The sequence below is a fragment of the Anabrus simplex genome, chromosome X (assembly GCF_040414725.1).
Source record: "Anabrus simplex isolate iqAnaSimp1 chromosome X, ASM4041472v1, whole genome shotgun sequence".
NCBI lineage: Eukaryota > Metazoa > Arthropoda > Insecta > Orthoptera > Tettigoniidae > Anabrus > Anabrus simplex.
This window is the reverse complement of record NC_090279.1, coordinates 144540009-144554826: the sequence shown is the minus strand read 5'-3', so window position 1 is coordinate 144554826 and position 14818 is coordinate 144540009.

Genomic DNA, 14818 nt, shown 5'->3' with positions numbered 1-14818 from the left:
CGCATCGTAATGAGGATGAAATGATGATGAAGACAACACATACACCCAGCCCCCGTGCCATTGGAATGAACCAATTAAGGTTAAAATCCCCGACCCGGCCAGGAATCGAACCCGAGACCCAATGAACGGAAGGCCAGTACGCTGACCGTTCAGCCAACGAGTAGGACCATTTATTTCCTTAAGAAAGGCTTTCTTTGCTTGTGCTAGTCTGCATTTTATGTCCTCTTTACTTCTACCATCGTTAGTTATTTTACTACCCAAGTAAGAGTGTTCTTGACTTCATTTCCTAATCTAACATTTCCTGCATCACCTGACTTCGTTCGACTGCACTCCGTTACCTTTGTTTTGGACTTATTTATTTTTATCTTGCACTCCTTCCCCAAGACTCTGTCCCAGGGTATATGATACAGAAAATACTGACCAACAAGGACGTATATTACAAAGAGCAACAATTCCTTGACAATATTGAACCTAAGCAAAACACTTTTACATAGCCTTTCTACAAGTTGATTTAGAAATTTTAAAGATGAAATGCGGATGGCTTACATCTAATTTAGGAAGAATGTGATTGGCGTTTGAAATATATCAATTTGAGGTATTTGAGTTGAATCAGCTGAAGTTAACATATACTGTTGTACAGGGTATGTATTTTTGTTCAAACACGAGTATGTCAGGAGCATATGATAATGATATGACAGCTTGAAATGGGGAAAGTCTTGCTTTTGAAGGAACACCTTTGTTTCAGACAGAGGCCTAAATGGGGTATGATACTTGACGAGGGGTGATCATGTTAAAGAGGGCCCACATCTAAAAAAATAAAATACTCTGAGGGAGAAGCATGGGGAGGAAAGAAGTAGAAATGAAATGTGTGAAACAGAGAATGGTGAGGATAGGGAATGGCGGGGGATATAAAATTGGATTGTTCAAAAATGAAGGTCTGCTGGAGACAGTTGTGTTTTGTTTTTGACGGTGTTGTAAGGGGAGGTCTTGTCAAAGCGCGGGTCATTTCTAGCAGGCCGTGGCTGTGTCCGACAGCCGGCGGGACGGCTTCGATCAATGTCCGAGCGTAGAGCTGACGTCTTCTCTCAGGAAAGAGACTTTACCTCCCTTACATGCTTCCTGAAAAACAGACACGCCATTCAGTGAGCATTACATCTTCAGAGAAGATTTTAATTAGGATTTTTCTACGGCAAAGTAGCTTTCCTAAAACCCATAGGATTATATATTGTGCGAAATTTGCAATATCGAAAACACTTCTTGGCAGACAAAGTAGGAGACCCCATACTATGAAAAAAGTAAAATTAAACATTTTCCTCAATTGTGCCGAAAGTTAAAGGGCTGAAGGGCCAGGAAAGGTTTCAAATTGTGAACTTTGGATAGTTCTATCAAGCTTGAAAAATGAATTCGAAAATTACCTCCGTCCTAAATGCAGTTCCGAGAAAATAGCATAAAATCGCTTGTTTCTTTACCTGTTTTCTTTGTTTATATTCAAATCCTAACCAAATTAACTTATTTACATAATTCTTTCTCTAAAGTGTGGATCAATACCCTCAAGCGTTTTCAGATGTTTTCAAAAATGTCCACACCGAATGTAGTTATAAGAGCTTAAGTGAAACAGTGCATTAGCGCTCGTAGTGGTAGAGAAAGGCAGAAAGCTAATTTAATCACGGCCGACTGGATCCCTGTAAGGCGCATCAAGTCGGCCGTGATCTAATCGACCCGATGACGATGATTAAGAAAATCATTGTAATTTTTAGAAATAAATAAACAATATGTTCTCATACCCTAAAATCCTTAGCTGATATCCCTAGGATGTTTTCAACATTGAATTGTTTGCCTGAAGGGCTTGAACTGTGGGTTTGTACTTGCGTTCAGTAGTGATGAAGTTAAGGCTAGTTTACACGATGAAACTATTGTAGGTTTCGGAAATTATTTAACTTATTTGGGAAACAAAAATTGTGAAATGCCGAATTACAGAGTTCCCAGTGAATAATATAGTTACTATGGAGTAGCACACTCCCGGTTTGACTCCCGGCCGGGCCAGGGTTTTTTAATTGTAAATGATTAACATGGCCTGGGGACTGGGTGTTTGTGTCGTACGTAACGTTCCTTTCCTCACATTAAACACTTTACACTTTCGCCATTTACAAAATAGATCGACGCCCCGAACAAATAGCATATTTTAAAAATATAACTTTAGGGAAACAACAATTAATATTAAAAATAATCGCAAATGAACAGAACAAGGAATATTAATAAAAATGATATGAAATGGCGTATGGCTTGCAGTGCCTGGAGTGTCCGTGGACATGTTTGGCTCGCCAGATGCAGGTGTTTTATTTTATTCGACACCCGTAGGCGACCTGCGCGTCGTAACGAGGATGAAATGATAATGAAGACGACACATACATCCAGCCCCCGTGCCAGTGAAATCAACAGAGTTAATTACAGAGTTCCCAGTGAGTAATATAGTTAGACCTACTATGGAGTAGCACATTGTGAACTGTAAAAAAATGAAAGAGCAACGAAAAAATCAACTAATGACAAATTACCGACCCTACCGGGAATCGAACCCGGGACCCATGTGACCAAAGGCCAGCACGATAACCATTTAGGCATGGAGTCGGACAGGAAAATTAATGCTAGAATGTAAACCGAAGAGAAGAACGTCTAGCTGGGCACAGAAAGATAAATACACATATCGATGGCCTACAGTAATTAGAAAACCAATTATCTCACAATGCTCTTCCTATCCACTATTCTCCTTAAGACTGGTCACGCCTCCCAGCCACATATGGATATCGTCGCTGCCGGTATAAAACCTGCTATGTGAAGAATTTTAGCTTAGAACTTTGGACGGTTAGGTTCTGTCATCTAAGGTGTGGTATTGTGTACATATTGTTAAGGCATTCTCGCTCTTCATAATGTATGTCCTGCGGGTCAGTATATCTCCAGAAGTATTATCACATAGGAGGTTTGGTCCCGGCAACGACGATATACAGTCCATCATAACACTTTTCGTTGTGTACACTTTCCTATGCCAATGCGTAAAGGAAAATGAACCTTAAGTACATTATATTGTAGGAGTGCGTAAATACGTCACACAAACATACATTCCTAGAGTGCCGTGCGGTACGGTTCATATTAGGCCTACTTTACACGTAACCATAGGAAAATGAAACGAAAATTAAGGCAATAGAACACGGAGCGTTGCTGGATTGTTAGACACCCACGCGGAATACGGAACAGTAGTCTATTTTGGATCCTACGTGGATGAACATGACGGGAAGTGGTGCAACAAAGATGTGCATTTAACAGTGGCGGCTGGTGGTATCTGAGCTGGGTGTTGCACTAATATCTTCAGTGCCACATTTGTATAGCTTAGAGAAATAACAAGAAACTCTATTTATTATCGGTTAAGTAATGATCTGAAAATGGTTTTCCGCTGTTTCCCATTTTCACACTAGGCCTTAATTAAAGCCACGGTCGCTTCCTTCCAACTCATAGCCCTTTCCTATCCCACCATCACCGTAAGACCTATATGCGTCAGTATAACGTAAATGAAATGAAATTTGTAAAAAAAATGGAAATGAATTACCTTTGCGAGAGGAGAGAAATTGGGAATGAAGTAATCTTCGCAGTGTGGCGCAATCTAACGGGGAAATTTGGAACTGTTTCTCGGTAGGGGACTTGCTAAGTCTCGTGCAACTCCCTGAGACCGATACTGGCGAGCATGCTACCTGATGCTATGCAGGCTTAGGCTCGTCCTTGCGCAGGTACATTGCGCCGCGCTGACCGCTAGGGAGTTGCCGTAGGAAAACAAACCCTCTGAGTTTGATTCGAAGCCAGCAGCGTTTGTTGGTCCGTTACGAAGCATTAGTACAGCGAACGACCGAAGAAGGTTGATTTTAACATGTTTTCGAATACATGTTAGGTTTATCAAACTAAAGCATTCGAAGAAAAGACGACAAATGAAGTACAAAATTATTGGGAGTTGTGCAACCCTGCAACAATACCACGCACCGCGCCTGGCATTTAACATTATTATTAACAATCCTGTGAAGAAAGCAGAGATCTGTGTATTGTAGGCGTTTATTCCGGTCCAAGATGTTGAAATATACAGTATACAATATTTTTCTATTTTCTAGAAGACAGTTCTACTTTACAACAGTTAAAATCAACATTGGAAGTGATGATACAGTCTCCTTGAACAATTTACTTGATGGATAAAAAATATTATAAAAACCTCTTACGCTAGAGAAAGCTGTGTTCAGCTTTGCAGAGTATTACAGTTCTTTGTTCTTCAGCCCCCTAGATCTCCTCTTCAGACCGGGACTAGACTCAGGGAGACAGTTGTCAACTCACGGCCTGCTAGATATATTCCTACGCCTCCTAACTCTGTTCCTAAAGTGGTTCGCTGTTGCTAAGCCACGACCTGAATATGTGAATTAAAAACATTCCTCTTCCAGTACTTGGAAGTGAAAGTATGATAACTGAGAAGCTGCGACCTGTTCACATGATAAACAGAGAACAATATTTATATATAAATAGCAAATATACCCGTGCTTCGCTACGGTATTCTACCTTCTATACGGATTTCTACGTAAATTACGCAGTGTGTAAGAATATGTTAAATTGCATGTATCTTAGCGCCACCTGAGAAACAAAACGGGGAGCACCCCATATGATGTTTCCGATGTAAGATGTGCGTTGCAGAAGTTTCGATGATAATGGCTGGCCACGTTTCCTACTGCCATTCACAGTCGAGTTCGGGAGTTTCTACTATAACGGCAGGCTCACTTGCCAACGGCCATTCACAATAGAGATGGAGAGTTTTCATTAAAACGACAGGCAAATCTTCCTGTTGCAAGTCAAAATCTCGTTGGAGGTGTTTTATTATAATCGACATATGCAGTGCTATCTAACGTATAAAGAATCAAGATACGACAATAAAACACGGAGGCCCTCAAGTCAAACTACATGATGTTAAAATTGTAAAGTAGCTTTTGGGACGTCTTATACCTATTTCTTCAATGCTATGTGTTAAATCTTCCTTCATTTGTTTTAGAAGTCCGACTCGTTGGCTGAATGGTCAGCGTACTGGCCTTCGGTTCAGAGGGTCCCAGGTTCGATTCCTGGCCGGGTCGGGGATTTTAACCTTCATTGGTTAATTCCACTGGCTCGGGGGCTGGGTGTTTGTGTTGTCCCCAACATCCCTGCAACTCACACACCACACATAACACTATCCTCCACCACAATAACACGCAGTTACCTACACATGGCAAATGCCGCCCACCCTCATCGGAGGATCTGCCTTACAAGGGTTGCACCCGGCTAGAAATAGCCACACGAAATTATTATTTGTTTTAGAATTTAAGAACCCGAGTTGACACAATTTTGAGCTCATCGATACTTGAGGACTATTATAAAATATCAATGGACTGCATCGATAGATCATTAACAGAGGTCTTACCTAGGATCGGTGGCGGTGATTGGGAATTGGAAGTTGGTGTGTGTGTGGCCGGGGGGGGGGGGTTCTTAAGAAAAGAAACTTGGTCACTTAGGGGAAAGTCGGGAGGTATCGGACAGTTTAACTTTTCTGCCATAATGTGTTTATGGAATAGGAAAAAAATAATGTAATGCATTTTATAGGCATCTATATTCTTGTATCAACGTACTCAGTAGAATATATTTAATCACAATTAAAAACACGGACAATATTAACAAATTAAGGAGGTCATTACACTTTCGTAGGTTTGAAAAATGGAGGGTGGTATCGGACGGTCAATGTTTTTTAACAAAAAATTATTTTTTTCACATTCAAAATAAAACAAATTAACGTTTAGCCATTCTGCAAATATCACACTCATTAGCGTTGAAGATTCTTGATGGACTAAACAAATATTTGGTCACAAGATAAATTAATTTATCAAAAATATGTCCACTTGCTCCTTGTTGAAGCCTACAGCTCGCTACAAGCTGATAGACTCAGCTGTCCTCAAACGGAGGTCTTAATGCCTCTTCATAAAATCATAAAAAGTGTCTTTCCTGCCATCATTTTAGTTTTATTAAACCTATGTTCAGCTCTCAATTCCTCAGCAAATTGATACACAAGTTTTAAAAATTCTGTTTTGATGAGTGGCATGAGCTGACTGTCGGGGCCTTGATATGCATGTACAGGTCATTCTCTTCTTCATCTGAGAATGTTCTCTGAAAAGTCTCACTGTTCGCCGTACACGCTTTTATTGGAATCTCTTTACCAGCTTCAAGAGCTTTAATTCTATCATCTAACGTGCTTTTGTGGAACAGAGGAACATTGACTGGCCTCTTTAATACTAATTCTATTGTCCCTGACACTATTCACGGCTAATATTATATTGCTTTCTTCCAATTATCCTCGTATCTTCCCGATGCTTACCTAAAACAAAGGATAATACTATCAGTAACCCGGACGGAACTGCAACCTATGTGTCCGATACCGCACGCCAGTTTCGTGTCCGATACCGCCCGAATGACTCCCTTAATAAACAATTGGAACTGAACGAGAACGTTCGAAAACAAACTGATTCTAAACCCACGATATTACAGAGTAAGGAATACTGCTTCTGCTAATGTACTTAAAGTTCAATGCAACTTATCCTTGTTGCTGCTACTTCTTGGTAAAAATAAATCCGTGCCGGCCGAAAATCACACAATAGACAAAAATACCCCACCACTCATAAACGACCCTGCCTTTCGACTGAATAGGATGTACCCACCCTTCAAACATGGAGGCGGACCTGTGAGTAGCTAAACAGGTTCTGCCACATGCTGCTAACAAAGACATCTGTGAATTGTCCGATACCAGCCGCCGTCCGATACCTCCCGACCTTCCCCTACAACATTCATACAGGAATTAAAAATATGTTTTCAATAAATAATCAATAAATGAATTACCGAATCACCACTGATCTGCATTTAGGGCATTCGCCCAGTTGACAGATTCCTTATCTGTTTTCATCTACTCTTTTCTTAGGCCTAAGTAATTTTAAAGAAAGTGGAAATTTATTGGTAAATTATTCCAACCTTTATCTCCTCTTCCTAAAAACGAATATTTGTTCCAATTTGTCCTCTTGAATTCCAATTTTATCTTCATATTGTGATCCTTCCTACTTTTAAAAACACCACTCACATTTATTCTTCTACGAATGTCATTCCACGCTATCTCTCCATTGACAGCTCGGAACATACCATTTAGTCGAGTAGCTCGTCTCCTTTCTCCCAAGTCTTCTCAGCCCAAACTTAGCAACGTTTCCGTAACGTTTTCGAAGATTTCCGTCTGGAGCGTGACACTGTATAGAAGCGAAACATAGACGATAACTAGCTCAGAAAGTAAGAGAATAGAAGCTTTTTAAATGTGGTGTTACAGAAGAATGCTGAAGGTGAGATGGATAGATCCAATCACGAATGAAGAGATACTGGATCAAATTGGTGAGGGGAGAAAGATTAGGTGAAAATTGAGAGAAGAACAGACATTATGGTAGGACACATCTTCAGACACCGAGGTCTTGTTCATTTAGTTTTTGAGGGAAGTGTAGGTGGTAGGAACGGTTGGGGTAGACCAGTGTATGAATATGACAAGCAGGTTCGGGTAAATGTAGGATATAGTAGTTCCGTGCAAATGAAAAGATTACTATTCTATGGACTGATGACGCAAACAGCAAAGGAAATGTCAGAGAACAGTGCAGTATTCGAACCCGCGAACATGGCGAGATTGACGCACTTTACTAGGGTAGTAATCTCCCCTCTGCGAGATAAATTAATCAAGTCTACTCCGCTATTCCGTTTGCTGTTAAACTCTTTACATTAATAAGAAATAATCCAGAAACAGTCAACAGCTCAGATTTCGGGTGTAAATTACGAATCAACGTTAATTTAATAGTGATGTAGACTGGAGATTCCCTATCAGTGCCACCAGGCGGAGGAGATAATCCGCAGCGAGGAGGGTTGCTTCTCCCCCTCCCCTCTTAATTACCCTCTGTCTCCCTCCCTCTGGATGGGTTTCGTAACGAGAAAATGTCAAAAGTTTCAATTGTTCCGTCAGAGCGGGCAGAGGGGATGGTTGGGCAATGAGCCGAACGGAGCAAGGCCTGCTGAAGCTGGCCGGCAACGCGGGCGGGGACACTGTCAAAAACAAGTGAGCGTCGTCATGGCCCACTTCTACTGAGCAAAGCACTCGAACAGTCATGTATATTATGTAGTGAAAAGCTGTAATTCTTGTAGATATTTCGTTCCATACTGAGTCGAATTTCTTATGTTTACGTTTTTCAACATGAGCCTCTGTGGCTCAGGCGACAACGCGTCGGCCTCTCACCACTGGGTTTGGTGGTTCAAAACCCGGTCACTCCATGTGAGATTTGTGCTGGACAAAGCGGAGACGGGACAGGTTGTTCTCCGTGTACTCCGGTTTTCCCTGTCATATTTTATTCCAGCAACACTCTCCACTATCATTTCATTTCATCTGTCAGTTATTAATCATTGCCCCAGAGGAGTGCCACAGTCCTCGGACGCCGGCACAATTCCCATCCTCGCCGCAAGATGGGGGTTCATTCATTCCATCCCTGACCCGGTCACTGACTGGAAAACAGGTTGTAGGTTTTCATTTTCACCTTTGCCAACGTCTTTTTTCTTTGTTAATCCGTTTACACTCCAGGGTTGGTTTTCCCTCGGACTCAGCGAGGGATACCACCTCTACCGCATGGAAGGCAGTGTCCTGGACAGTGACTCTTTGGGTCGGGGGATACAACTGGGAAGGAAGAGCAGTACCTCGTTCAGGCGGCCTCAAATGCTATGCTGTACAGGGGCCTTGTGGTTGGCGGGGGAATGGAAGACCGGAAGGGATAGACAAGGAAGAATGAAGCAAGAGGCCGTGACCTTTAAGTTAGGTACCATCCCGGCATTTTCCTGAAGGAGAAGTGGGAAACCACGGAGAATCACTTCGAGGATGTATGAGGTGGGAATCGAATAAGCCTCTACTCACTTGACCTCCCGAAGCTGAGTGGATCCCGTTCCTGACCTCGTACTACTTTTCAAATTTCGTAGCAGAGCCAGGAATCGAATCGGGGCCTCCGGGGTTGGCAGCTAATCACACTAACTAGTACACTACAGAGGCGGACACATACTGAAATCACGAGACATGACTATCAACAAACTAATATGAATGTATCGATAATGGAGGATCCCTTACCAAAGTAAATGATAAATCGAGATATTCATGATTAAGTCGGTTTTCAAGCTCAATTAGGAATTAAGGAAATACACTTTCTCTCACCCTCACTCAATTTAATGCTATTTCTGTCGTTATTTTGATATACACATTACTGCTATAGACGTATTCCTCGGTGTAAGTTACATAATTCAGATCCCTTCGTGAAATTTGCTATTACTTGTCGGATTGTCCGGCTCCATGGCTAAATGGTTAGCGTGCTGGCCTTTGGTCACAGGAGTCCCGGGTTCGATTCCCGGCAGGGTCGGGAATTTAAATCTTAATTGGTTAATTTCGCTGTTACGGGGGCTGGGTGTATATGACGTCTTCATCATCATTTAATCCTCGTCACAACACGCAGATCGCCTACGGGAGTCAAATTAAAAAACCTGCCTCTGGCTAGCCGAACTTGTCCTCGGACACTCCCGGCACTAATAGATACAGTATATGCCATTTCATCCCTCTTGTCGGACTGAAGTCAAACCACGCTGTAATAATACACATAAGACTTGATGAGTTGATGGTGCGGTTAGGGTCGCACTGCTGTCATTTTGCATTCGGGAGAGAGTGTGTACGAATCCCACTGTGGGCAAATCTGAAGATGGTTTTCCGTGGTTCCCCATTTTCACACCAGGAAAATGTACCTTAATTAAGGCCAGGAGTGGGAACTCCTAGACCTTTCCTATCCCATCGTCGCCGTAAGACCTATCTGTGTCGGTGCGAAGTAAAGCAAATTGTTGCCTTCTCCAACATAATAGGCCTACAGTAAGTTTTTTTTTTTTTTTTTTTTTTTTTTTTTTTTTTTTTTTTTTTTTTTTTTTACAAGTGCCATTGCACGGTGTTGCCACATTCCTTTCTCGTTCCCTTCGCTTCCGGGTCACTTGTTCGTCCATTCATTCAGACTGCTGTGTTCTGTTGTATGCAACTCAAAAGTGAGAGGTTAGGCAACTCCAAGTAACACGAGCCGGTCAACAGGTTTATCTCCATGGCAACGGCAGTGGGTCCGCCCACGTTTCTATGGAAACCGTAGCCCCAACTCTCTTCTTCACCCATCCAGGCAGCTGGTAAACGGACCTCTGCCTAATAACTGTCAGAACGCATCTATAGTCTTCTATGAATATGTAGGCTTGCGTTTCCCTGGACTACAGACTGTTTCATGACTGAATTGATAGCAGCGATGGTTTTATTACATTTTACAATGCTAATATCAATATCGGTATTGCTGTCAAATGATAGGGAGGAGGCGAGATGAAGGAGTTAATTCGTACTAATAGCTTATTATTCGGCGTAATTCTACAAGGAACTGTGACTGTTTTTGTTTTTGTTTTCTAGTTGATATTTCCATGTCATGACGTATTCAGCAGTTAAGATGGTGTACAGAGCGTTGTAATTCATCTCTGCTCAAATATCGTTCTGCATATTACGGTTTCAGGCAGCACATGTGACGGTGCCTCAGACATGTTTACAGGGAACCCTGTAGGCCAACGTCTGAGACACAGATCAGGCTCGATACTTGTCCGACAGTAGGCATCTGTAGAGCTGGCAGTGAGGTTCGTTTTCCTGTATCGACGCGCATAGGAAAATGAACTCAACGAAAATTGTGCTGACGGACTGCATATCAACATTTGGCTGGGAGGCGTGACCAGTCTTAAGGGAAACAATAAGAACATTCGTTGTTTTAGCACAGCAGCCTGGAATCTTCCCCAGAATCTTCCTTTCCTTCTTCTCTAACTATTCTATGAATCCTCTGCTTATTAGATTCAAGGGTTCAGCAGCATACTATTCGTCTTGTTTAATCACTGCGTTATAAGTTAATGTCTGAATTTTGTTCTGAAACTAATCAGTTTCTTGTTGTGCATATCTTTTGTTAATCGATAGGCCAGTCCTATCTTTCGGACTCTCGCTTTGATTGCTTCCTTTTCTAAACCATTGTATTGGATAATTTCTCCAAGATTTTCAAAGTTCTTAACTTTCTCTTTCCTTCATACGTGTTCATGATTCTTGGAGCCGATTTTATATTTGCCATAAATTTCTTTTTCTCAATTGAGATCCGTAGACTGGTCTTCAAAGATACTTCTCTGAGGATGTTGTCTTTTCTCCTGGCTGATTCGACATCATTCGCAAGGATTACCAGATCGTCTGCAAAGGCAAGACATTTGGTGTATACTCCTTTATTCCTTGTTCTAAGTCTGACTCATTCCTTTCCTTTTTCATTTATTTGTGTTTCCCATTCTCTAATGATCTATTCCAATATACAGTTTAAGAGAATTGGTGATTTTCCGTCTCCTTGCCTAACATCTTTGTTTACAGTGGTCCGAAATAGGCCAAAATCGAAGAAAGAAGAGAAGCAAAAATAAATAAATAAATAAATAAATAAATAAAAAAATAAATAAATAAATAAATAAATAAATAAATGGTAGAAATCTCAGTTTCATTCTCAATTAAGACTTCACAGTTCAGAATTTCTGATACTGAGTAAGAGAGGGGAAATGGATGAGCTAGAGAAGAAAGAAGAATCTTCCCTGTCTGTCTGTATAGATCTTCATTTCTCCTCTTCCTCCACGGATGCCTACCATCTTTCTTTTTTCGTGTCCAAAGATCATTCTCAAGATTCTTCTTTCTTCTCAAGCTTATCCATTTCCCCTTTCTTATTCAGTATCAGAAATTCTGAACTGTAAAGTCCCTCTGGCTTGATAACCGTGGTGTATTGTCTGATCTTTACCCTGAAGGATATCGTTCTTTTATTGTATCTATTCTGTACTAATCATAGGCTAACTCCATTTTTTCTGGCCCTTCTCTTATTTACTCCTTTATCAAGTCATTTCGGCTGGATCCATTCCCAAAGATATTTAAATTTATCTGACCTCTTGACTTTCCCATACTTTGTTTCCAGATGCTTTTCTTTTTTATGTTTGTATTCTATGTACTCTGTCTTTTCATATAAGATCCTGAGTCCTGTTTTCTTTGCGATTTCATGTAAGTTTTCAAGCCTTATTTGGGCTTCTCTTTATATTTATTTATTTATTTATTTATTTATTTATTTATTTATTTATTTGGCTTAATATGTTACGTTATGTGAACACTACATTTAGAATGCAGTTATGTAAATCTATATTACAGTCTGCGAATTCTCAGACATTTCCGAAGTCTTACAACCTTACAACTAATATTATTTTTGGTTCCTTATTATTGCTATTATCTGCTTATGTTTTGGATATTTTAATTAAGTAATAAGTGTTAATTAGAATACATGAGAATTAATACATCGAAATGAATACTTTCGCATTTTCTAAACCATATTTCCCGTAGTGGTCTGTAGAACCTTAGATTAGTACTTGCACACAAAATGTTAACGCCGGAAGTTAAGGGTTAATTTCACATTGTTTTAACTATAACCAATGCATGCCTTGTTGTTTCATGACTTGTTTGTAGAGAGCCGATACGCGAGGAAAGCGTATTCAGTTTCAAAGCCTCCTGACGTTTTTAGAAGTGTAGCGTGCTCCCGCCGGTTGAGGGTTGTGTTGCATTAACAAGTGATGATACAGGCCACGTAATTTGGGATTTTTTCGTTCGTCAAACTTTTATCAAGTTATTATCCCTGGACATGCTAGGACATGCTACTATATTGGCTTCGCGCCAAAAAATAAATCTACTTCGACATTCAATGTTTAAGTATCGTAGATAAAGTAAGTTAAGATATCTAACAGAGAAGTACGGAAATATTGTAGCCTTTTAAGTGGATGGCTGTCTCCATGAAATGGTACGAGTAAGAGAGTGGCTCGAGGAATTTCGAGCCGAATAATACTTCATATTAAGCACATAGTCCTGAGATTTGGCCAGCTTGGTACAAATATGAGTACCAGGTTCTGTCCGGGAGTCAAAGACGTTCGAGAATTAAATAATATGTTTTTTGTACAGATAAATACTTTTTCGGCAGAAGGAGCCAGAATGTTATCCCACATGAGTTCTTTTACGTGCTAGTACCTCTACGGACACAAGACTACCGGACTCAGCGTATGATTATTGTATTTCTGCGGGAGACTTGCACTTACATACAGTACGTCGTGTTGATAAGGCCATTTTTCTTTTCCGTGTCTTTTCTTTGCGGAAGACATCTTTGTTGGATCCCAAAGAATCTATGAAGACAGAACTTTAGCTAATAAAGAAAGAAGGCTTACAGAAGATTTTAAATCCGCCTGCCCACATTTTATTAGAATAAAGAAGGTATTTAGAAAACATTACTGTCAAGGCCCTCTGAATCTGCGCCTGCTAAGCCTACGGTAACCATAGCTCTCGTATTCTCGATGTCACCTGTCACTTTAAGATTATGTTCTGCTTTCAAATCTATGATAAACACTCTAGAAAACTCCTATAGTGTAAGTGATTTTCAAGAAGAACATTTTCAGTCAATGGAACAGCAATACCAAGGTTAGGCCTACTGCAATTAGTTCATGATAGCGAACTGCCGGGTTATTCTATCTGAAGTCGGAATGATTTAGCCGACTGTAATGTTTTCAATTTATAGATATGATATTTTGTTAAGAGACAGTATAATGTTCTTTGGAGAAATAAAAGGGGCCTACAGCCATGAGGCGGGAAATTTTAAGAAGAAATATTAAACAACAAATTTAGACCTATTTATTTATTTATTTATTTATTTATTTATTTATTTATTTATTTATTTATTTATTTATTTATTTATTTATTTATTTATTAGTGCCTTGTTCAATGGGGAGTCCGGCTCCATGCCTAAATGGTTAGCGTGCTGGTCTTTGGTCACAGGGGTCCCGGGTTCGATTCCCTCATCACGACGCGCAGGTCGCCTACAGGAGTCAAATAGAGAGACCTGCACCTGAGAGCCGAACATGTCCTCGAACACTCCCGGGAATAGAAAACCATACGCCATTTCATTTCAGTGGGGAAATTAGGGGTATCGTACTCTTAACCATATTTTGATTACGATCTAAAGTATAATAATAAAATAATTGAAATACTTTAAAGGTAAATCAATTAGTAGAATTAAAATGAATGTAAATAAATTGCAAACTAAATTAATATTAAAAACTGACATAATATAAGTTAAATTTTAAGACTTAAAGTAAACATCCCGTAATTTTGAGTATGAACAATATTGAAATTTTAAATCAAAGAAAATTAGAAACTTATTAAAGAGCAGGTATAAATACGATAATAAAACAAAATATTGCATTAAATCAAGTTCAATTCATCATCCTAATGAATTCTAAGAATGAAATAAACAAATAATGCATAAAATGCTTTACATAGCCTATACGGTATTCGAAAAATACCCACGTATTTTTTTCAGGGCTCCGTTCACCAATTCATCGTCTGTTAATTTGTGTTTACGCATGAATGACAATATATAAACGTTTCCTCTTCCGATCTAAAAGGCAATACGATATTATTCTAGAAATTAAATGGAAATACATTTCGCATAACCATTTTTCAGAGGAAGTCAAATACACGCATTAGTTTGCGAGATTATTTTTGTTAACGATTAGGCGTACTGTATCTCCTACAAACGAAATACTTAGACTGACTTTTTTGTGTAAG